General features: G+C 36.4%; 1 long non-coding RNA gene across 1 annotated transcript in view; it reads left to right on the forward strand.

The window, feature by feature from the left end:
- The first annotated feature begins 717 nt into the window (after window positions 1-717).
- LOC133061492 (uncharacterized) overlaps window positions 718-24,670 on the forward strand; it is a 235,031-nt gene continuing 211,078 nt past the window's right edge. The window contains exons 1-2 of the long non-coding RNA XR_009693997.1: window positions 718-842; window positions 1,004-1,099. This is a non-coding gene — a long non-coding RNA (uncharacterized LOC133061492). The remainder of the gene's footprint in view (window positions 843-1,003; window positions 1,100-24,670) is intronic.

Genomic DNA, 24,670 nt, shown 5'->3' on the forward strand with positions numbered 1-24,670 from the left:
GAACAGGATTTCCAAAGGGGTGGCTGCAAGGTGCAGTCAAAGTCCGTTTTCTAATGGATCACAAAGGATTGGGTAACTTATTTCTTAGCTGTGACCATGATATAATGAAGAGCAAAGGATCTTTCTTTACTTTCAAGGCAGGATGAAAGCTCTTTGGATACTTGTGCAACATTATTTTTTAAGGACCGATTTTATTTATTTTTTGCCAGCACAGCGAGGCTTGCAGGATCTTAATTCCCTGAGCAGATTGAACTCTTGCCCTCTGCAGTGGAAGCATGGAGTCCTAATCACTGGACTGCTAGGGAATTCCCAATACTTCTGCATCCTTAAGGAGATAAATGTTGTCATTCTCAAAACAATCCCACCAAAAACAGAATTAGTATTAAGTTACTCACCAGCTTAGGCACTGGTGGCTAGCATTAAATTTCAACCGACTCGGAAAAAGTGTTATGAAATTTTCTTGTTAAAGCAACAAAAAGAGATAGTTATAACAGATAGCTACATTGTAATTGTATTATAACCCACATGTTGTTTAGTCATTCTTGTGAGTGACTCTTTTGCGACTCCATAGACTGTAGCCCTCCAGGCTCTTCTGTCCATGGGATTTCCCAGGAAAGAATGTTGGAATGGGTTGTCATTTCTTTCTCCAGGAAATCTCCCCATCCAGGGATTGAATCCGCCTCTCCTGCATTGCAGGCAGAGTCTTTACTGCTGAGCCATGGGGGAAGCCCATAACCCCACTAACAGATAGCTATTATAATTTCCATTTTACACAACAAGATGACTACGGTAGCCACTGGCACTTTGGACTAGATTTTTCTGGTGTTCCTCCCGGATACCAGGTAAGTTCACATTTCCTCATCACTCTTTGAAGGCAGGTGTATTCATGTGACTTGTTAGAGCAATGGAAGGAACGGGGAGGCATGCACCCACTCCAGGTGGTAGCTGTTAAAAATGGATTTGCTAGTTCGGCACAGGTTTCTCTCTTTCTCTCCGCCTCTAGGAGCAGTGTTTCAAATGGTGGCTTGAGTTCTGGAGAGAGGATGCCACGGAGCAGCGTCCACAGCCTACCACAAGGATGTGACCTGTGAGCAAAAAAGTAAGTGAATTTGCAAAACCACTACAATATTGTAAAGTAATTAGCCTCCAACTAAATAAATATTTTTTTAAAGTAAGTGATTATGATTTAATGCTGAGCTTCAGAGACAGTTCTCTGCATTCAAGAGAGCTCCTGACTCATAGATTGCTTAACCATTGTTCAAAAATTTGACTAGAAGCTTACATTGAGTTTTTAATTTTTCAAATCTGTTTTCCTCTGCCCCTCACCCACACATCCACTGTAAGAAACAGGGATTGAAATTGCCCATTTCTAGACTTCCGGGGCCTCCTTCTTCTCTGTGATTTCTTAGAGTTTAACAACAATAGTTTCTTGATCACATCTGCAAGTTATTTAAATATCCTGGGATATAATTTATCTGGGCCTGAAGGCTTGAATTAATTTAAAGCTGTAAAGCACTCCCTTATTATCTCTGCACCTATCTTGCGCTTCAATTCACTCCTAATGATGTTTGTTCTAGATTTGCCAGCTTGAAAATTATCTTCTTTGATGGAAAAAAAGAAGCAAAACAGAATATGAATAAATCCATTCTCTCTGCTTTGTTCCTTAACATTATATATATATATATTTTTTTTTGTCATAAATTGCAAACTTTTCCCCAGGGGTATGGATTGTTTTGAGCAAGTGAGTCTTTCTGCAACATAGTCCAGAAAGACTCAGGGGTCCAGGCCATTTAATAACCAGTGAAGCTGAAACTAAAAATTTATACATAAGTGTTCAAATTGCCGAGGTGAGCTTGATGAAATTAATCAATATTTGGGAAAAGTCAGTGGAGAAGCTGCTGGGATTTTTGGTTCCATGGAACACCCCAGCTGAATGCAGTTTTTTAATCTGGGGCAGTCTAAGGTAGAGCTTCCATATATTAGCAAGTATATAGTTACAAATTTAGTTAATATCTATGAAGTGCCTCCTCTGTATTTGTCACAGTGTCTATGTGGTTGCTATTACCCCAGCATGGTACCAATGATCTAAATTGTGTCCCTGTATTTGTACTAGAATTCAGGGAAGATTGTGGGCTCAGTTTGGGCCAGGGAAAGCTTTATTCCTCAGAACTGATTGATTGATTATCTCATCAGGTTCCTGGACAAGGTTCTCATTGTTGGATTTTGATTCTATTTGAATCCCTTTCCTTTTCTACTTAATCTATTCAAAAGTCCTTGCTATTTTGCCCTAGAACTTTCAAATGCTCTAGGCCTTTGTAGACTTTCTTCATATTCTCTCAGTCTTTGATATTATTGTGTTTTCTCAGTCTTAAATGTCTGATCTCTGGGAACTCCCTGTTCAGTCATGAATGTTTTATCTTTGATTTTTTATTAATACATTTGGTCAGATTGCTCACATTAAGTTCATAATAACTTAGAATCTCTGATTTTTTTCAGACCAAATCTACAATCCCACCTAAGAACTTTGGGGATGTTCTTTAATAAGAGTATAGTGGTTGGCTTTTCTGAATCTGACTCCTGGGCTTTTATAAACACTAGGATGACGTGGTTACTATCTCCCATGATGTCTGTTGCCTCTATGCTGATAGCCCCTTCTTCCTAGAGATAAGAAGTATGTCCACAGTAACATTCTTTGCTTTCTTACCTTCAATGTCACCTGTTCTCAATCTTCAGCATGTATCATAGTGTGGTCTGCAGACATCTGAATTGAAATCAGGTGCAGTGGGTGTTTAAAATGCTGACTTTGGAGTGTTCATTCCCAGGGACAGCTACATCAGGGCAGAGCACACTAAAATGAAAGTGTGAAGCCCCTTGTTTAGAAGTCTTTAAGAATTTCAAGATGATCATAGCAGAACATCAAACCATGCATGGGCCCCTTGTTTGCTGGCCCATGAAGCCAGCCTCAGAGATTCTCATTTAGAGAGGGGCTAGAAAGCTGGATTTTAAGCAAGCTCACTGGCTTTTTAGATAAATGCTGACCTGTAGGCTTCTGTTTGAAAGCTCTGTTCTTCAGTACTCTAGGTTGCACACTTTCAGAAGGTAAACATTTTACTATTGCATGTTGCCTGTTTCCCAAGATAGTTTAGGAAATTATCATTTACGTATTATCTGAGTTGTTTATAATACTCTTCCACTGGCATATCATACCTACTCCTCACCATTTTAATCAAACAAATGCTTCCTTTCAGGTGGTTCAGTCTTCATATTATTACCTATATACTTTTATTTTTTGCGTGATGCAGATATGTTGATGTGGAAACATGTTTATAGATATGAAAATCTGTATTCAAATACTGAAAATAGCATAAACTTCTAGATTTTTCTTTTGAAAAAAACAAAAGCAAAGCAATATGTAACAAACAGGGAAAATTGTAGTAGTAGAACAAATATTGAAATGCTAAACTGGCTTCTACTGGATATAGAAATCCTAGAATTTTTTTCTTCTCCATGAGCATGAAATATTCATATACTTTTAAAGAATAAAAATTTTAAGTTTAAAAAATATTCTAGATACATAACGATACCTTGGCCCAAAATGCAATATATATGCTAATATCACCAATGAAATCATGTTTGCCAATTTATGTTAATGGTTTAAAATTTATTAATTCCTAGATACTGTGTGCTGTTATGTAGACATTTAAATTTACCCTTTCTTCATGAATGTCATTAGTTGTAGGTACTTTTTCTCCTATTGTTTTATGATACAAAATTCTGTCATTTTCACTTTATCTATACATTTCAACATTCCCATTGAGATTTCAGTTCAGTTCCACAGCCATATATATTCATTGAGCACATGCCACATACCATGCTAAATACAGAGGTTATAAGGACAAAAACTACAAGGATATAGTCTCTTTCTTTAATGAATCCAGAAGGACTTTCAAATTATCAGATGGACATTTATAAGAGTTTATGCTGAACCCCAAATTTATGTTGAAGTCAAGAACGTGTTGAGTTCCATAAAAGGATGCCTACCAAACCTAGTTAAACTGGTGAAAATAGGAAAGGCTTTCTGAATTAGGTGTAAACTGAGATGAGACTAGAAGGATGAGGAATTAACAAGGAAAGAAGTAATAAAGGCTTCTTTGTCACAGTGTGACAAAACCAGTCACACTGTGGGGACCATAGAGTTAGTTTATGTGGCTGAAAGCCTGCATATGTGTTTTTGTTTGCTTTCATATAGGTTGGGTATAGAGGACTGAGGAATAGATTGAAAGATGCTGAGAACTTGAGACTGGGATAAAGAAAGTTCTATATATTTACTAGAGTAAAGAAAGTTCTAGTTAAGTGAATAAGTTTTAACTTTGTCCTAAAGAAATGAGAATGTTGGTAAAGAATTTTAACTAAGTGATAGGATCGGATTTTTGTATATGGTCTACAAGCCTCATGAATTACCCTATCTTCTCACTTCTAAAAAATACATAAGAAGTGAGAATATTTCAGAAGTGTAATTCACAAATGGTAAACACTTTCCAGGTTTCTTTAGAAGATGTCATTCAGTGCATCAATAGTTTAGCTATAACTTGAAAAAATTGCTTGGGATTGATCCCATCTGGTTTGCTCTCAAAACCCCCATGTTTCTTACTTCCTTAGAGCTCACACACCTTCCCATCTACAATATCACCTTTTCATATGGTTGCTCAATTTTTCACTACTTACACATCTACTCTTACCTAGGGGAGAAAAAAATTAAGCCAAATCTTACATAAGAATAGGCTATTTTTCAGTAGCAGGCATATTCAGTCGTGTCTGACTCTGTGACCCCATGGACCATAGCCTGCCAAGCTCCTCTACCCATGGGATTTTCCTGGCAAGAATACTAGAGTGGGTCCTCATTCCCTCCTCCAACTTTTAAGTAGAAATAACCCAAATATAAGAGGCAGAGTTGGTTTCTGTTTGTTATGTAGTTTTGACATTTGATCACTTTGCCCAAAAACAGAGAAAAGCTTCTCCTAAGTCCTCCTTATTTCATATAAGATTTAGAAAAATATATATTGGAAGGTCATCATTGACTCATATCTAGTTGCTTTATAGCATTACAAAAATCAATGTATGGCCGACAACCACTAAATTGGTGATATAACCTATTCAAAGTTAAGGAAAAGTTATTTGAACTATGGGATTCTCACTGCCTATGAGGATGTTACTGCCAATTTTCAGCAATGTGTATTTTTAAGATTTTATATTTATGTTACATTTCTTTGAAATCTATGCTATTATGAATCTAAAAGATTGTAGAGACAATATTACTTTCTAGATGTTAATATTTGCAACCATTAGGGTTCATGTCAGAAGTTATTTTTAAGAGTTTCAATTTTTTTGCACTTCTAATATTTTGAGTTAATTACTAGTACTTCCTGGACCTGCTTTATAAATCTAACTTTGTATTTTAAAATTTACTTTTCACATAAAATAATAGGCTCTCTCTTTCTCAGAGGCATGAAGCTTTTCTTTCTGACATAAAAATGAGTTCATCAATAAAACATTCTTTAAATTGTGTTTCCTTCATCACTTCCGCATTTAAGGTGATATCGTGGGAGGAACAGTTATTGCCTTGTTCATTTTGATTTATTTGGCCCCACACCTCCTCACCTTGCTAATGAAAGACTGTTCTACATGGATCATTTATGATGTGATTTAATAGGATGCTTTTTATATTGCCAGTCTGCAGCCTAATATACTAACTTAAAGCCACCTAATAGGAAAGAATTTGTTGTTTTTTCCATTTTTCCTGTCTGTCAAATAGGTAACTGTAAGCAAAGATGTATTTATCACCATTATTATGGCCTAGATTCAAAGGACAAATGGTGGCTATTGTCAAAATAAGAACTTTTGCTAAGCCATGTTCTCCCACTCCCTAATTTCCTGTGAGTCCTTCTACTTAAATAGAATCTTACTCTTGTTCACTGTGTCAAACTGTCACAGGACAGTTTCAGGGCAGATTGTTTATTCACCAACAAGTCAGATAACTACCTTTATTTCAGCAGAAATGTTTGAATGTGGCTACTTTTCCAATAAAAAACCTGATGTCTAAGAGCACAGTTAAAACTGTGGATCTTCCAGGCACCATGGAATTTGGACAAGGGCAACTTCAGTTGCTTCACTGGATGAGAAGGAGATAGAATCATATAAAATACAAATCCAAACCTAATCTCCTCCAAGAAAAGTAAAATGTCACGCTAGCAGACTAAGAGGCTCATTTTGTACCATGGTTTATTATCAGTATGGTTGAGGCCAGAAAATGTTTTCTCTTAATATAAGGCTTGAATTTATGTTCAATGGAAAAGGATATATCATTGTGTAAATAGCACGACTTCATAGTGCTTAGAAAGCTGGTTTTCATGTGAGTACTTCAGTCTTCATCCTTAGCCAAGAGTTGATTTTAACCCTAAAATGGACAGCTCATTGACATTCTTTTGTTCATATGTACACCACCAAGTCTAGGTGGAAAGACTCTGTGAGTAGAAACCAGGACACGAAGCCACACTTGCCTTGGGAGTGGATTGTTTCTGGTCCAGCTTGGGGCTGAGGACTGCATCCAAAAGGGAGATCTCAGGGTCTTCTGTCTTTCAGAGGATTGAGGAGAAGAGTAGTCTACAAACTCACCCAGAACTTTGAGTCCATGTGAGAGTCTAGACAGGTTTCATTCATCTTGGTTTTAGATTTCTACATCAAATCTGACACAACTCAAAATGTCAAATTTTATGTATATATGTGTGAAAGTGAAAGTGTTTGTCACTCAGTCGTGTCCAACTCTTTGTGACCCCATGGACTGTAGCCCACCAGGCTCCTCTGTCTATAGAATTCTCTAAGCAAGAATACTGGAGTGGGTTGCCATTTCCTTCTCCAGGAGATCTTCCCAACTCAGGGATTGAACCTGGGTCTCTCACATTGCAGGCAGAGTCTTTACTGTCTGAGCTGTATGAACAATATATATAACTTGAAGAATGACATTAATATAGTATGTATCTTTATACCAATTCACAGGAACTAACTATAGCTATTTTGACTTACAGTGCTTAATTTTGTGGTTGTTTTCTTTATGTACACAGACAAGGTCTTAAATAACCAAGATATTATATATTTAGACTAAGGACTACTGTGTTTGTTTCCACTTTTTCCTACTGGCCACATTTGTAGAAAATATTTTTCAGCATTAATAATTCAAAACTTAGTTTCAAACAGTCAGCTCACTGTGGTCTGATTCCAGTAAATACAAATTCTGTTTTTCCTTTCTTCCAAAGACCTACCAGTATGAATTTAATTTAAAAATTGTTGATCCCTTTCTACCAGATCATCCTCTCTCCTAGGTTTTCATAGCTTCTTTAAAAAATTGTTTCACATAGAGAGAGATGCAAGACAAATGAATACAAAGAATTCTGTGAAAAGAAAAAGATGTGCTCTCATTATTCATGAACTTTATAATTTTGTTGAGGGAGTGATTGCATGAAAATACCCACCTGAAAGATGTACTACAATCATAATAATCTGCAACAATTCAACATTCTTCTGCATCCATAACAAAGTATTCTTTTGCCTGTGTTGTTAGATTGCTATATGTTTGCAGATACTGTAAATACAAAGGCTCAGAGACGGTCATTATAACCTGACATGCTCTGTTGTAGAAGAGCTTCTTAAATTTCATCAACCACATTAAAAAAGACATGAATATCTAAATCAAGAGAATACCTTCTGACTGTTTTAGAAATCAGTAACAACCTAATAACATTAATACCTCTTTTGAGAATCAGATGGAAACAGTATGTTTTCTGAAAAGGAATAGTTACAGGGAATTTATTACTTATGATGCTGAATGGGGGAAAACTGAAAATCTGATTATTATAATTATTGTAGCAACATTAGAGATAGCTGGACAGCCAGAGCAGTAGAAAGTGCAACCTTGACAGCAGATACTGTGTGCAGAAGGAAAGCTACTTTTGAAAAGGAGTCTCAGAATTATAGAGTTGTAAAACCCAAAGGAAGCAGTAAACTGAACTATCCATTCATCCACAGCATGGGAGTCCTCCAACCATACATGTTTGAGAACAGTAGCATTATTTTTAGAGTAGGATAATTATGCTATGGAGATATTATGTATAATCTGACATCTCATTTATTTTTTAGTGGTGATATTATGTGGATATTATTGCACTTGTATAGAACTGATTATGTAAGCTCTTGTATGTATATAACAAAGATATTATTGAGTGTATCCCAGAAAAAACCCAAGATGAAACTCTCAACAATTAACCTTCTTTAAAAAAAAAAAAATTAACCTTCCTCCAGAGGGTTTTAAGACTGGAGAAGAAACTGAACAGCTAAATAGTAGAAGTGGGAGACTAGGGATTTTTGCGGCAGTTCAAGTGATCTGGGGAAATAGAGGAGAAGTTGGACAGTCACTACTTTCTGGAACAGGCCAACCAGGGTTGTGTGACTACTCTTATAAAATGAGCGGCTATGTAGTTCTGGGTTTTGCTTTTGTTTTTTCGTATTTGCTTCTGGCAGGGCAACCACAAACCCCGGCTGTGTGCATGCTGATCATTCCATTTTATTGGGTCCTGTGTTACACGAGTGAAGTTATATGTATATACACTTTCACTCATGTTCATTTATTTAGTTATTTCCAAATAATAAACTACCTTTGATATATTGTCATCATATAGCGTTTAGACATACACTGATGATACTTTTGTAGCAAAGTTTATTATTTTATTACAAGAATTTTCCTAAGTGTTAGAAGTAACCTGAAATAAAAACTCTTGAAAGGAATGGTACCACAAAGCCTAATTTATCTCTCCTACCAATTACCATATTAACCTAATTATAAGGAAAAAACATTTTTGGTGTTTGAATACAGCCAAAGTCCACTATGTGAGGGAATTTCCATGGATGGCATTTAACAGAGAAGTAAATGGTTTTCTGAACTTGAGCCAGGTAGAGGGTACTTAAGTTTGGACAAAGGCAACTTGTTATAATTTATAAATACAACCCAACTGCAACCCACACTGTTTTAAACTTTTGCCCTTTAGTAGTTATGTAGCGTGTCTGTGTGTGTGTGTAAAGGTACTAGCAGCTGGCAGATAAAAATGATTTCTTAAATAATGTCGCAATGTTCTTATTTCCAAAGTACTGCCCTACAGAATTTTCTTGGTAAATATTGCCCCCTTCAGTTCATTCTAAGGGTGTGCATGGTAGTAAACGGAGAACTTGGTCTTTCCCTGGACTGTGTTGAACTTTGCACCAGAAAGATTCCCAGATGCTCTAGGCTGCTATGACCTCATTAGACAATCTAGTTCTTTCCTAGGCATTATTTCCATGTGAGAAAAGACATTGCTGTGTTTCAGGAAACCAGGAACTGAAACCAGTATCTACATCAAGAAATCATTGACAATTACATCACCATTAGTGACAATGAGTGATTTTGAAATGTGTGCTCATTTTTCCTAAAACTATTTTAAAGAAATCATATGGTTAATTATAATACATATATGTGAATACAAGTGACTATATAAATGAGAAATATATTAAAAGGTATAAATTTTCCTCCCTAAGTCTGTGTAAGTTAGAAGCTGAGATTGTGAGAATCCTATTTCTTTAAGGGCAGAGAGAGAAATGAAAGCCAGACAGCATTAAGTTCCTTCAGCCAACCCTTCCTTATTGGTTTAATACCTTTAGTAATATTCAGTTATTTCCAAGCACTCTGTGTTTCAAAATAGACAGGATATTTCAGAAAAGACTCCTTGTTTGAAGGCTTAGGAGAACTTCTTAGAAAATTTTGAAACAAACAACTGCTTTTACAAAGAAGATACAATTTTTGACAATTTATTTTTTAACTATTAATCATTTTTAACAACCACAAAAATAAAGTTGTAGATATTTTGAAGTACTCATTATAGTCTAGGAAACTATTCAGTGATTTCACAAAGCATTTCAGACTTACACAAACCTTGAAAATATTTTCCAGAAGGCAAAAGTCTCACACACACTGTCACTAGGCAACACTGAATTGCTTAAGTATTCATTCTATCATTTATTCTGCTGGCTTTTTTTACAGTATTCATTTTTCAACAGACTAATAAAACTTGAACACAACTCTACAATTAATTCTAGAATTTCCAACAAGCATTGGAAATTCAGTGAAATTAAGCTAACACTATAGACAATCTTTATATAACAAAACATAAATATAGTTTTGATTTTTCAAGAAAGATGTAGATAGAAGATGTTAAATTACTTTGGCCTCTAATGCCAATTTTGACAACTTGATTACCTTTGGTTGTGGCACTACAGATTAATGTTTAGATTATGGCACTACAGATTAATGTTTTATTCACTATTGCTGAATTTCTGTTATGTACTACTGGTAGTATTTGTGATGTTTTTAATAACAAAAAGCTACAAAAAGTATTTGCATTATTTGTATCTGCACTTTCATCTGGGGTATCACGTAAAAGAAATATGACTTAAATTTAATATCAAGGGCAATTAATTACTTAAAAACTCTAGTGCAGCATGTTTCACACTTTATTTTGGAATTTTTCTTTTATTCCTTCATGTTGATGTGTGTATGTGACAACACATTTTTTTTTTTCCCTATCAAAACCAAAATATCCTAACTCTAAATGTTTGGAGACTGGAGGGAAATAGTAGCAGGAAAAGAAAGAGAATTTGATTGTCTTCTGCTATTCCAAATGATGTTCCATGCATGGCTTTTTGTTTCATGATACTTATATCATCTTATCTTTTTGGACAATTATACACAATCACCTAAGATACTCTTGTCCCTAAATGTATGCTCTACTCAGAAGCCTTCAAGTGAACGCTGAATTTCTACTGACGTCTGTAAGTCCCCACATGATACTGGCACACCTCACTATCCATTTTAGTCCTCAAATGCCTTTTCCTGCTTCAGGAAAATTGAACTCCATATATAGCAAACTCCGCATTCTGCACATTCTGGTTTAATGCCTTCTCAGGCCATTCATTTAAGTTGAATCCTCCAAGTTATTCTCTATCACTGTGCTGTTTCTTCCCTTCAAAGCACGTATCATTTTATAAAATATGTTCACTTATTTATATGTGTACATGTTAAGTGTCTGTTCACTAGTGTGTCTCTAGAGAAGTTGAATGAATAGATATGTACCTAATCAAATTTTAAAGAGCATTGATTGATGTACAGAGTCTGACATAGATCCCAGTGTAAACATAGAATGTCAGTAACTTATTCATTGATTTTGTTATCTAATAAATATTTATTGGCTATTATGTGTGACAAATCATCCTAGATTCAAAGACTACATCAATTAAAAACAAGCCTGTTCTCATTGAGTTTATATTCTGGGCATGATGGTGGTGGCGTGTGAGTGTTGGAGGAGGGTAAGTAGGCAAGCTATGAGGTAAATTAAAAGGTCAAAATTGCTACAGAAATGAAAGAGGAAAGAAAGAGGAGGGGCAAGGGGCAAGAGGGAACACTTTTAAATAAAATGACCAGGGAACTCCTCAACTGGGAGAGAAATCATTCCAAACAAGTAAAAGAAAGCAAAATAATCATAAGAAGTGCAAACACCAGGAGGGTGGGAGTGTGCAAACACCAGGAGGGTGGGAGTGTGCCGGAAGAACTGGAGTAGAAGCAGAAGCCTGGGAGGTCTTTGAGGCCCTTTAAAGGACGTCAGCTTTCACTCTGCATGAAAATAAAGCTAAGCAGGATCCTCTGGCTGTCCTGTTAGGAGCAGTCAGTAGGGTGTCAAGAGTGGAATCTGGGAGACCACTCACAGGACTAACCCACGTGGGACATGTGGGTGACTGGGACTAGAGTCGTCACTGTGGAAGAGGTAAAAAGTGGTTGGATCCTGGGTTTGCTATAAATGTTGAATGTTTACTGCCAAAGTTTTTCCTGGTAAATGATGCAGCAGAGAAGGTAGCACTAGCAATGAATAAGGCAGTTATTAATCATAGCATGAAGGAATTTTTACTTACACATTTCCTTTAAGGGAGCTTCCTGTATTTGGAAAAATATCCTTAAGAGGCTTAATTGCAGGAGAAAAGCCAACAATGGGGGTTGAATTTAGGAGAAAAAAACATGTTGTACCTGAGAAAATGGAAGAATGTATCATTTATTCTGAAGAAGCAAAGTGCTGAGAGAAAATGAGAGGACAGGGTTTTGGAAACTATGAGGTAATGGAAGACACTGTACTCCATGATGTGGCCATTTCCTCAATGGTTAGATTTTTCAGCAAAACTACTAAAATCATGAAATGTTTAATGTGAGTAAGCAAATACTGAAATTGCCCTTATTGTAATAAATGAGTTGATGACACAGAGAAACAGGAAGTTAGTTAGGCAAACTCAACAAAAGGAAGAGCTTTTCTTCTTTCATAAGATCATGAAATTGGGTGTTAAAGGCAATTTGTTTAGATCTTGGAGAGTTAGGCTGCTTTTGGCTGCTGCAGTGTCCTAATAAGTTTTAAATCTAAAACATCTGATTTGGGGATCTGACTAGGGTACAGGAACCATCCAGTTGAGATGAATAAGGAAGGTGTCATATTATGGGTGAGGTTGTTTGCCTATTGTCATTTAAAACAAAATCACACAAAATAAAACATTCTGAGATGATGAGGCCACCAGAAATAGAACACTTGACAGCAAATGCAACATTCATATTGATAATAATTACCATATTTCAAAAAAGACAAAGGTGCCAAGTAATTATTTGATAAAACAATGGTGTCAAAAAGCTAAACTAATTTCTGTTAACTAATTTCTAATTGCTACTTTCTAAAATTGTGTGAAGATTAAGGGAAACATTCTTTGGAATATTTCTCCCTAAGACTCAGGTTCCAAAGATAATTAACGATTATCTTAAGATAATTTTAAAATCTTTTAAAATGAACAGTATCAGAGTGTATTTATCACTATTTTTAATGATCATAATAATAGCTAGCAATGTATAGACCAAGAAACTTTTGTCCATTATGCTGAATTAAAGAAGCTAGTCACAAAAGACTACATACATATTGTAGGATCCCATTTATATGATATTTTCAGGATAGGCAAGTTAGTATAGTCAGAAAGTACACTGTTAATTGTGTGGGACTTATTGGGACAGGTAGAAAAAATGTAAATTGATTATAAATAGGTACACAGATTCTTTCATGGAGTACAAAAATGCTCAAAAATTATATGGTAGTCATAGTAGTGATGGTTGCATAAGCCTATGACTTTACTGAAAAAAAAACACACATTCAATCATACACTTTAGTAAATTGTATGGTACATGAATTATATCTCAATAAAGTTGTTTAAGAAATGAGATTTAGGTGAAGACAGTCCATCTTAAAAATGGGAAGACATTTAATTTTATAGCAAATTCAACAAGATATATTGTTCAACCTGAAATCCAAAGTTGTTTAAAGATGTAATGGGTTTCACAGGACATAATGAGCTTCCTGTCTCAAGAAGCATTCAACCATAGGCAAACTGCCTGGCAGGGTGTCAACTGGGGATTTGAGCATAGGATGAGTGTTTAGGTTAAATGACCTTCAGGGATACGTTCAATTCCAAGATTCTGATTCAGCAATTCTGTGATCAGTGTTGCACGAAGGCCAGAAAAACTAATGGCATCTAACTTGCATCGGTAAAAGCAGAGTATTAGATCAAAGGAGGTAAAAGTCCCATTGTAGTATTTCTCTTCAGATGTCACCGAGTTGCAAGAGCAGGGTAGATCTGGAGTTTAGGTTTTGTAGACCTCAAAGTGTATACAATTTGCGGGGCCTGTTTAAAAATTAAAAATAAAAAACTAAATATAAAAATTAATGGTTAATTAGAATGAAAAAGATCACAGATGCTAAAGCTTATAAGTGCCACAAATATCACAAAATTCATAATATTTTCATTAGTTGACATAATTCTAAAAAATGTGACTGCAAAGCCTTGATTACATCTTTATAAAACTGAAGGTTTTTGAGTTATTTTTGTAGAGGGAAGAGATAATTCAATCTTCTTAGTACGGTTGGATGAAATGTGTTGTTAGTATATCACTTAGAAATATTTTTTCAGCTTCAAAATTCATTGTCAACTTCAGGAAAACTCTTCTTTGGTTTCTTTCATGTATAAGCTGTTAAGATTTCCTATGCATTAATATTAATACCCTTTAAACTTCAGTGATACTATCTCGGTTGTCTTCAATTCATTCAAGTTAGGATGCCAGGAATTGGCACAGCAGATAAAGAAAGATTCCTGTGAGCCTTTTTTATACTCCAGGACTGCTAATGAAAGCTTAATGGCCACAGCAGTAACTGCAAACACACACGTGAACCCCACTAAACCACTGAAAGATACCCCCAATTAGCCAAATCCAGAAATGCCTATGGCCAATCCAAAGCTACCTGGCATTTCCACCTGAAGTCTGAAAAGTCAGAGCAACCTTAACCCACTGAGGTTTAAATATCTTACTTTTGCAAGTTTTGCTGTGTAAACACACAGCTCAGTGCCTCTCGAGGCTGTGGAAGAGGCCCAGGCAAGTGGAGCCCTGAAGCTCTTCATGGTAAATCCACTTCTGTCAGAGGGTGATTTTTAAAGACAAACTGGCTACGAGGATGCTAAAACCATGCAGCACGAGAAACGGTTGAGGGAACTAGGGATTTTTAGCCTGGAGCATGAAAGACCTAGAGGGACATGATTACTGCCCTCGAATATTTGAAGGACTGTCATGTAGACATCTGTCCAGGCAGTCACTCTGAGTAGCTCTGGAGGATGAAACTAAGAACAATGGAAAGAAGTTACAAGCGAGGAGATTTCAACCAACTACAAGAAAGAACTTTCTAAACAATTAAAGTTGCTCAAAATGGAGTGAATTGCCTTATGTTGTAATGAGCTCCCTGTCACTTGAAATGTTCCACAGAGGTCAAATGACTACCTGTCAAGAAGAGTGCTATAGATAAGATTTCCACAATGGATAGAAGTTCAGACCAAGTTACAATTCATTTAACTCTTTAATGTACCCAAGAGTTCAGTTTATCAGGAAAAAAATAAGCCTTCGATGTGTCTATGGTCAGAGCAGTTTATTAAGCACATTTAAGAAGGAAATATTATAGTTTTCTATGTATATCAAATCATACCTTTCAGAATTCAAAAGCTAAATGCCATAGAATTATCCAGTAATACTTGAGTCTATCTCCAAAATCCCAGTCTGTATTTGCCATCAGCATACAACCCCATTAACACCATCTATTTGTTCATAAATAATTACTGATTACCTTGCATGTGGCAAATATTATGTTACACCACTGGGCACTAGGGAAAAATGAAAACAGGTCACGGTCTCTTCAGGTGGCTTATAGTCAAGTTACATTTCTAGGTAGGAAAAATTTATGCAGTCAGAAAAGTGTATACAGTTTATAGAATTTTATTAAGCAATATTGTCAAAAGCATGAGCTCTCAGGCCAGACAGCAGTGTTCAAATCCTAGCTTGCAACTTGCATGGGCCATTTACTAGTCTCTGAGTTGCTATTTCCTTGTCTATAAAATGAAGATAATACATACTTCACAGGATTTCCATGAATATAGATGATGTCTGTAAAAATGCCCAGTAGAATATCTGGCACATATAAATGCTCTGTAAATATTAGCTTTTATTATCATAAATATTGTGGCATGCACAACAAGTCTTCTCAGTGTTGTATAGGAGAAGAGGCTTTAAAAGCAATAGGCTGTAACGTGTGTGGGTCAGTTGCTCAGTTGTGTTCCACTCTTGCAACTCCATGGACTTCAGCCCACCAGGCTCCTCCGTCCATGGAATTCTCCAGGAGAGAATACAGGAGTGGGTAGCCATTCCCTTCCCCAGGTGGATTCTTCACCATCTGGAAGGGTCCAGCAGAGAAACTTATACGTTCCTCAAGCTGTTGTATTTTTTCTTGTAAAGTCAGCATAGCTGAAATAATTTATCTGAATAAAAACACATAGTTAAAAATTCTTAACAATAAACTACATAAAACCTTTATCGATCACTAAATGGAAAACACATTTTGAGAGAGAGAATTCTTTGTAGTGACCCAGTGTAACAATTAGCTCAGTGGTTAAAGAATACAGTACTGCTGAGATGAGGCGAAACTGCTCAGTGAAGACCGTGAGGTAGTCCTAAAGAAATTGAAATACTGCTTCTTGGTGAGCATCACCGAAGCCACTATGTTTTCAGAAACTTTTTCTTTCATTGACTGCTGTCATTTTAAGGAATCTTAAAAAAAAAAAAAAATTTGCTCTTGCATTTTCAGCAGCCATATGGTACCGCCTTACACAGGCTGAAGTATGTTTCAAACAGCTAAAACCATAGGCTTCTGAATGTGGAGGCCACCATGACTGTGTGCAATTGGATTGTAATTGCATTTATTGTACCAAAAATGTCAACTATTTTCATTGATTATATTCATTTCAAATGTTCCCACAAGCAAGGGAGACCCAGAGATGACTACACAAAGAATTTATCATAAAAAATGAGAAACCACATTCTTCATCAGGCTAGGATTTTGCATCTCTGCATTCAAACACAGGCAAGCTTTATGGGAAGGCACAGTACTTATTGTTTCCCATTTCTGGCCATTTTAGCCTGCCTTAATGCTTATATATTCAAACTGTCACTGCAACTTCAAGTTATTCCCACACTTTCTTATTCTGTAACTACTCAGCCTGATCACTTAACACTTTGGCTAGACTTAAATCCTTCAGCAACATATATATTGGTCTCAATCATTACAGTCAGCTTTCCCTAGATTGATTCTGTTTTTACTCAAACTTTTCCAATTGCAATTAACAGAAACCCAACTCAAACTTAGTTAGTATTAATACAACTGAATTTATTAGCTCATATGACAGGAGTGCAAGTTTCAGTTACAGCGTAGTCTAGGGGCTCAGACTGTGTTTTCAGGTCTCTCTCTATCAACTACCTCTTCTTTCCTGTGGGTTGGTCTTTAATCCCAGTGCTCTTACTTATAGAAGTTCCTGCTTGTGTTTCCTTAGTGTTAAGATTTGGAAGTGAGCCTCTTTGGCCATGGTGGTTTTAACATCGTCCCTGAGATTAAGGATGAGATAGGGTTATCATGAGGTAGACTGAGAATGCAAGAAGGATGACTTCTTAAAAGGAAAACAGGGAAGTTATATTAAACGAGTACTTATATCAAAAGAATAGGGCAGTGATTCTCAAATTAGAATGTGCTTCAGAATCCCTAGAGGGCTTGTAAAAATGATTTCTGGGTGAGATCCCCAGAATTTCTGACCCTAGTGGGTTTAGAATAGGGCGTGAAATTTTGCATTTTTAACAAGTCCCTGATGACGGTCCAAGGACCACACTTGGTGAGATACTACTGTAGGAAAAAAGCTAGTTGTATAAAATATCAGATGTTCACTGTTTTTTTCAGATGTTCCTATGCTTTGTGGCTTGATCTGCTGCCTCAGATGAGAGCTTGCATTTTTGCCCTTAATCCTACAGAACAATGGCCACTCTGTTGGTGCCCTAGACAAACTCTTGAGATTGTTACTACCTATGGAATTATTTACCAAAATTAGAACTATTTCACTGTATTTAATTTAACAAATCTGTACTGAGCCGCTCTGACTCACAATACTTTTTTTTTCTTTTTGAGGCTTAAAGCAACAACTCATTTAGTTGCACTTTATGATTTTGTGGGTCAGGAATTCTGGCAGGGCTAGTCTGGGTGATTCCTCTGCTCAACATGATCATCCAGGGTAACTCACTGGTTTTTAGCTGGTAGCTGGTCCCACTTGGAAAAGCAAAGACGGTTTCACCCTCATGCCTGGCGAAAAAGAGAGGATGACTCTAAAGCTGGCTCAGCCAGGCTCTTCTTGCACTTCATGTAATTGTAGGGTCTTTCCACATGGTCCAGGGCTCCCAGAAACTAAGGCTAGACCTTAGAACTGGCATAGCATCACTTCATTGTTCAGAGACAGCATTGTCCAATTTCAAGGCAAGGAGACACAAACCCCACCTATTGATGGGAGAAATGTCAAAGAAGTTGTGGGCCATCTTTTATCCACTACAATGCAAATAGCAGAGTTCTACTCCCAGAAATTCTGACCTAGTAGGTGTATGGTATGGTTCAAGATTCTGCATTTCCAAAAACCATGAGTTTTTATGCAATAAAAAGCAGCTACTACTTGATATAAATGATACTAAATAATATGACAACTTTTATAGGTGAGATTTTTTTTTGTTGTTTTTATTAAAGAGCTTAGACTAATACATATAGGAAAAGTTAACAGTGATTTTAGGTGATTTTTGTCCAACTTACCTGTTAAATATCTTTAACATTTTATAAAATATATCAGTATATGTGTCATATTTAGATAAAGCTAAATAAGAAATGGCATTGGAATTCTAATTCAGAAGCTTACATTCTTGAAGTACTTACCACAAATGCTTTTGTTCTCATAATTGTAATTAACAAGGCTTTTGCAATTAGCATACTGTCAGATATAGGTTTGTATTGAACAACATAGTGCCTTTTAAATAGCATGAAATATTTAAGTGAGCTTTTTTGCTGACATTAAAGGCATTTGAGGCATATGGCTAAGAACATCTCTAACACATGCGTAGATAAGATATAAGATTTCGAGGAAATTGAACTTTTTTAATCTTATTTGAAAGCATAAATTAAATCTCTAAATTGTCCTTTATTCCAAGATGAACATTGGAAGACTTTGTTTGCCTGAGGCTGACTTTTTAAGGCTGAGAGAATTCTATGCCTAGTCTTAAAGTTTTCTTCAAGTCAACTTTTTTATGCAAGGTGATGATTGAAACTTCTAAAAATCAAGATGAGTTCCTAGAGAGTCAAAACAGGTTATATTTGAGCTCATTTGCTAATAAAAAATAGTTAATGACTATATGGACATATGGTGGTTTTTCTGTCTGAGAGCTAGTAGAGGGAATAGTTAATGCTAATTCAAAACTTCTTTGAGCAAAGACACTAAACAGAACCTAAGAACCAATGTGTTATGATCAAACTGGCTCAGCTCTCAACGCTCTCTGTATCACCTCAGCTCAGCCAGCCTCCCACGTGCCTTTGCTGTGGGTATCACAGGAGACCTGTGAGTAATAGTCTTGGTAAAAGCCCTGAAGCACCTTTCCTCTGCCAGATCCCCTGTTTCTCTCTGGAACCCTGATACTTGGACCCCACATTCTCTGCCCTTTGTTCCCAGCAGAAGTCTTTTTCTCACACTGTCCTTGGTATCTTCCAACCTTAACCAGGCTCTATGTTTCCTTCTATTCTACACAAATTCTGCCTTTATGGATGCATATGGAACATTTTGAATGAGTCACTTTCTTGGACCTGATATGGTTACTGAATTGTTTCAACAAATTGGTGAACTTCTGAACATCACACAGAAAATAAATTGACAAAGTTACATCTTACTGACTCTGTGGGCTTCTAGGCCTATCTTTCATTAAAAAAAAAAAATATATATATATATATATATATATATATATATATTATTCTGGAACCCTTTCACAAAGTTCAAACATCAGACAACTGTTCAGTACCAGGCATTTGGCAAATCTATGGCCTTAAAACAGGCTGGTGGCTCTGTGGTCCCCACTCCCTCCCAAGCTTCTCTACCCATTCTAGAGAAGTAGACCAAATAACACTTAAGTTAACTTTCTTCAGATCATATATTCGCAACATACATATGCAATGGCCAGAATTGTACTTATCTCAGATAATGGGTACACACCTGAAAGGGTCACCGTATTTGATTCAACTATAATAATATGTCCAGATTCCACCCTCTTTTTTTCTTTAAGGAAATGGGAAATTAAGAATAGGTATGAGATCAAGAGTGCTAAAGGACACACACAGTCCCCAGAGGCTTTGTCTTTGTTAAATATATTGTTAAAGTGCTTCCATAAATGTCATGAAGTTATAAAGATAATTGTGTGTCTTGGAGTCCTGTTGGGAGCTGAGGACAAGTGATTTTAGTGATGAAAAGGCAATATATTTGAAAATTATCTACAAATGATTCCATGGCAAATGTAGCATGACAACTGCTGAAAATTTCTATGCATGTATAGATGCCATTCTGCTACTTCTGCTTTTCACACATGGGACATCAAACAAAACCAAACCCTGGGGACATGCAGACAGGGTGAAAGGGACTTCAGGACTGCTGGCACCTCTGCAGTTTATTAGAGTGAAAAACCTCCCGGGATAGTCAGTGCTACACTATGGACTAAAGCAATGCTTCTAAATGAAAAATTAAGAAAGGTTATTATGAATAGACAAGTGGAATCAGAAAGAAGAATTAATTTTTAAAACCCCAAACTCATTACGGGTTTGTATCTTGCTGTATTTTTCCATGGTCCTCAGTCTTAGCCAGTTTAGTGTAAAATAAATTTTACAAGCTTTGGTTGGGGAATTAACATGACCAGAAAGAAATTGGCTTTAGTACATTCCTAAGCCTTCCAATTTCAACTTAAATCAAGGCATCTTGTCCAGTCATGTTTCAATCACTTTTTAAGATGAATTATGCATGTGCAATACACTTGAACAGTCTTCTGTCCCTAAATTATGTTTGCAAACTCTTGCAATCTTATTTAATTGCATTAAATGCTTTCAATTATTTCTTTTTTCCCCCTTTTTCCAGGGAGATTTCTTGACTCTATTCTAACCCTTTGATGCTTTCTAACTTTCTATAACCATTCACAGCTTACTAGAGTAGACAAGCATGAAATTAATGCTGTGTAGTAGTAATTCACTAATGCCAAGAAAGTTTGTTGCTTGATTATTAGGTAACACTGCTCGCATTTTAGGTCCTGATTTTCCTTCAGTGGAATGTGGCCAGAAGTTTGTAACTCTTGAACCAAATAATTTTAGTTTTATGAAGAAATAAAGGACTTGTTTGGCTTTTTTCCTAATATTGGTGGGGGAGGATTACATGATAATTGCTTAAGCAAGAAGAGCTCCATTTATTTTTTAACTTCAATTATATCTTAAGGAAACATGTTTTTTAATTATTTTGTTGTTGTTGGTTTCTTTACTAAATGTCTCTCTGACTGAAGCCCAACTGTAGGTTCAAATGACTTAGTCCTTGTGTATATCATCAATAAAATGATCACTTAGGGGATTTAGCAACAGCTTTTTTCTTTTTTTTTGGCAATTTCTTCAAACACTTTTTGCACAGTGATTCCAGTCATGCAAGTGACTGTTGATTAGGTAAAATTATCAGGACAAACATTTCTAAACCTCCTGTGGAAAAAATCACACAGACTGTCTTTGTAAGTGGCTCTGATAATTTCCTTTTTGATGCCTGAAACTTCCTAAATAAATGTCACTTTGTAATGAGACTAACTTTGGTCTCCAGACTGTTCCTTTAAAAATCGTAGTCTGGAATCCTTGCATATGTAGTCCTTGCATTGTTGATGCAACTTGATTGTTATATAGAAATTTTAATTATGGTATAAATGCTATGTTTGAAATATCAAAGTCTAATAGGCTTTGTTGTCTGTTAAAAGGATTGAGTTACATGTATCTAGGTGGCCTGACCGCTGAATGACAGGCCACTCACAAGAAGAATTACTATTATACCTGGCAGGACCCCATAAACAAGAGGGCTGGATAGCCACAGGGCATTGAAAATGTTCCAATCTTCTAGTTTCAAACTCTCTGGAGTCATAGAATCTATAACTCCCAGTTGATCAGGGAGCTTCTCTTTTCTTCCCATCGTGTCTTGGGAAGACTCAGGTCAGCATTTGATTTTTCAATTTCTCTGTTGTCAGTGTATAAAGGTCCATGTGCTTAGAGGAAAAATAATGCAACTGCATCTACTTCTGTCTTTAACTTTAAAAATGAACCTTCAGCCACACTTGTATACAGACACACAGCCTATTACCCCTATTATAGTAGTTTTGTAAAATTATGGTCTTTCTGGAGAGATAATCCTGGAATTCACAATCCTTGAAAACTAATATTTTCTTTTTTTAATTTTTTTTTTATTTTTTTTTTACTAGTTGGAGGCCAATCACTTCACAACATTTCAGTGGGTTTTGTCATACATTGATATGAATCAGCCATGGATTTACATGTATTCCCCATCCCGATTCCCGCTCCCACCTCCCTCTCCACCCGATTCCCCCGGGTCCTCCCAGTGCACCAGGCTGGAGCACTTGTCTCATGCATCCCACCTGGGCTGGTGATCTGTTTCACCATAGATAGTATACATGCTGTTCTTTTGAAATATCCCACCCTCACCTTCTCCCACAGAGTTCAAAAGTCTGTTCTGTATTTCTGTGTCTCTTTTTCTGTTTTGCATATGGGGTTATCATTACCATCTTTCTAAATTCCATATATATGTGTTAGTATGCTATAATGTTCTTTATCTTTCTGGCTTACTTCACTCTGTATAAGGGGCTCCAGCTTCATCCATCTCATTAGGACTGGTTCAAATGAATTCTTTTTAACGGCTGAGTAATATTCCATGGTGTATATGTACCACAGCTTCCTTACCCATTCATCTGCTGATGGGCATCTAGGTTGCTTCCATGCCCTGGCTATTATAAACAGTGCTGCGATGAACATTGGGGTGCACGTGTCTCTTTCAGATCTGGTTTCCTCAGTGTGTATGCCCAGAAGTGGGATTGCTGGGTCATATGGCAGTTCTATTTCCAGTTTTTTTAAGAAATCTCCACACTGTTTTCCATAGCGGCTGTACTAGTTTGCATTCCCACCAACAGTGTAAGAGGGTTCCCTTTTCTCCACACCCTCTCCAGCATTTATTGCTTGTAGACTTTTGGATAGCAGCCATCCTGACTGGCGTGTAATGGTACCTCATTGTGGTTTTGATTTGCATTTCTCTAATAATGAGTGATGTTGAGCATCTTTTCATGTGTTTGTTAGCCATCTGTATGTCTTCTTTGGAGAAATGTCTGTTTAGTTCTTTGGCCCATTTTTTGATTGGGTCATTTATTTTTCTGGAATTGAGCTTCAGGAGTTGCTTGTATATTTTTGAGATTAATCCTTTGTCTGTTTCTTCATTTGCTATTATTTTCTCCCAATCTGAGGGCTGTCTTTTCACCTTACTTATAGTTTCCTTTGTAGTGCAAAAGCTTTTAAGTTTCATTAGGTACCATTTGTTTAGTTTTGCTTTTATTTCCAATATTCTGAGAGGTGGGTCATAGAGGATCTTGCTGTGGTTTATGTCGGAGAGTGTTTTGCCTATGTTCTCCTCTAGGAGTTTTATAGTTTCTGGTCTTACATTTAGATCTTTAATCCATTTTGAGTTTATTTTTGTGTATGGTGTTAGAAAGTGTTCTAGTTTCATTCTTTTACAAGTGGTTGACCAGTTTTCCCAGCACCACTTGTTAAAGAGGTTGTCCAAAATCTTGAAAACAAAATGGAGTTACAGATAAATAGCCTGGAAACAAAGATTGAAGAGATTCAAGAAATGTTTAATAAAGACCTAGAAGAAATAAAAAAGAGTCAATTAAAAATGAATAATGCAATGAATAAGATCAAAAACACTTTGGAGGGAACCAAGAGTAGAATAACGGAGGCAGAAGATAGGATAAGTGAGGTAGAAGATAAAGTGGTGGAAATAAATGAAGCAGAGAGGAAAAAAGAAAAAAGGATCAAAAGAAATGAGGACAACCTCAGGGACCTCTGGGACACTGTGAAACGCCCCAACATTCGAATCATAGGAGTTCCAGAAGAAGAAGACAAAAAGAAAGGCCATGAGAAAATACTCGAGAAGATAATAGCTGAAAACTTCCCTAAAATGGGGAAGGAAATAGCCACCCAAGTCCAAGAAACCCAGAGAGTCCCAAACAGGATAAACCCAAGGCGAAACACCCCAAGACACATATTAATCAAATTAACAAAGATCAAACACAAAGAACAAATATTAAAAGCAGCAAGGGAAAAACAACAAATAACACACAAAGGGATTCCCATAAGGATAACAGCTGATCTATCAATAGAAACCCTCCAGGCCAGAAGGGAATGGCAGGACGTACTGAAAGTAATGAAAGAGAATAACCTACAACCTAGATTACTGTATCCAGCAAGGATCTCATTCAGATATGAAGGAGAATTCAAAAACTTTACAGATAAGCAAAAGCTGAGAGAATTCAGCACCACCAAACCAGCTCTTCAACAAATGCTAAAGGATCTTCTCTAGACAGGAAATGCAGAAAGGTTGTATAAACGTGAACCCAAAACAACAAAGTAAATGGCAACGGGACCACACTTATCAATAATTACCCTAAATGTAAATGGGTTGAATGCCCCAACCAAAAGACAAAGATTGGCTGAATGGATACAAAAACAAGACCCCTATATATGCTGTCTACAAGAGACCCACCTCAAAACAAGAGACACATACAGACTAAAAGTGAAGGGCTGGAAAAAAATATTTCATGCAAACGGAGACCAAAAGAAAGCAGGAGTCGCAATACTCATATCAGATAAAATAGACTTTCAAATAAAGGAAGTGAAAAGAGACAAAGAAGGACACTACATAATGATCAAAGGATCAATCCAAGAAGAAGATATAACAATTATATATGCACCCAACATAGGAGCACCGCAATATGTGCGGCAAACAC

The sequence above is a fragment of the Dama dama genome, chromosome 9 (genome assembly GCF_033118175.1).
Source record: "Dama dama isolate Ldn47 chromosome 9, ASM3311817v1, whole genome shotgun sequence".
Taxonomy (NCBI): domain Eukaryota; kingdom Metazoa; phylum Chordata; class Mammalia; order Artiodactyla; family Cervidae; genus Dama; species Dama dama.